A 1,803-nucleotide genomic window follows, 5' to 3' on the forward strand; every position below is an offset into this window, starting at 1 on the left:
CTGATATACTTGTTATTTTCTTATAAAATTGAGCATGATAATATCCAGAGATGCATGTAGGAATAATTTTGGTGAAAGCTCCGCGTAGGCTGCAAGACCACATGATTTTAGTACAATGTATGTTTTGGAGGTTCTTGTATTTACAGTATCTGCTGTAGATGCCTGAACACACCTTGGGCATGATTCGGTTCACCTAAAATGAAAAGCTCCACGTAAAGTCACTGAAGGGAAGCGGAGGCACCAAGAGGTAATTTAAAGCAGGTAAACTTAGTGTGTATCCCACTCTTTGTAACTTCCATCCTTTTTCAAATAATTAATTCCTTTTCTTTCTCTCTTTTACATTGGTGCCACGTGCCGGTGGCTACAGATAATGTCTGGGCAATGACTATGTGCTGAGAACACCAGTGTTGATGGGCAGAGGGTTTTTTATCCCCGAGGCAGATAACCTAAAGGAGGGCTACAGCTGTGGAAGAGCAGGAAGCACCTATGGGCGCATTTGGGAGGCAGGACTCGCTATCTTCAGAGTAATGTGAAATGAAATTAGGAGGCAAAACTCTGGGTAAAGCCCTCCTGTGCTTCACCTGGTTCAGCCGTCACAATGTCACGTGTGACACCTGCTAAAATACCTTACAGTGCAAGCATCATAAAGACACTTTACAGATTGTATTATAATACAATCTTTTGAGTATACTCAAAAGACAAGAAAAACAAGGCATGTGATGAGAAGGTATCTTTCTGAAGGTCGCCAGTGGACAGGGAGCAGATCCATGATTTCCAGAGCCTGAATGCCCAGTGCTGCTGGTGAAGCATGTGATGGCACGTTGTTTGTTTTTGTGTGGGGCAGTGAAATTTCTCTCTGACTTTACAACACTGAGCCTATAACCTGCTTTCTGAGCAGATGTCTGGGTGCCAGCCACCACCAGTCACTGAACTGATAAAACTCTTCTGAAGTTGTATTAAAATTCATAGAGAATAATGTCATTGCAGCTCTATTGCCAACATCAGAGACACAGCTCCTTGGCTCTTCTTTTCTGTTCCCATGGGAATCTGGCCACAAGGGGAAAAAGTAGCACATGTCAGGTCCCCTTTTTCAGGCACATATGGGTCTTACGGGACGCTTAGTTTCCAGGCCTACAGAGAAGAGGGATTGACATAATCCGGGAGAAAAAAGGGTATGTGAAACACCCTTGGGAATACTTCCGAATCCTCCATGTATTTTAAGGGAATGTGGCAGTAACATTTCATGCCATCTATTGCAAAGAATTTCAGGTCTGATTTTCTTTTATATTTGTTAGTGAGAATTATTTGGGGGGGTATTTTTCCATGCACCCGAGAGAGGTTACTGCCACAGGAGGCTGTGACATCTGCTGTGCCACAGGAGGCTGTGACATCTGCTGTGCCACAGCCTCCTGCCTAGCAGAAGGTTGGCTGGAAAGGGACAGACTGCCCAGGTGCCCTAAGCCTTTGGTTCCGGGCCCGGGAACGGTCCCTGTCACCATCCCGCCCAGCCCTTGCCCTCAGTGCGGGCCGCAGACTTCGCCACAGGTGCTGTTCCAAGTGGTCTCAGCCCAAGTAAGGCCCTGGGGCTGAGCTGCAGCCAAGCACAGGGCTGGGTGAGCTGGGGAAGGGCCGGGAAGCGCGTTTGCCGTGGGTGAGGCTTCCCAGGCAGCCGCGTGGGAACCGGGCGCTCTGCGGGCTGCAAAGAGGTGCGGGGTTGGTTTATTGCCGACCTGTGCGCCGCAGCCTGAGGATGCCAGGAGAAATGCGGGCATTTACGAGGGGGTCCGAGGGCCTCAGCCCCCC

This window comes from Chaetura pelagica, unplaced genomic scaffold, assembly GCF_000747805.2.
Source record: "Chaetura pelagica isolate M959 unplaced genomic scaffold, ChaPel_1.0 scaffold343, whole genome shotgun sequence".
Lineage (NCBI taxonomy): Eukaryota > Metazoa > Chordata > Aves > Apodiformes > Apodidae > Chaetura > Chaetura pelagica.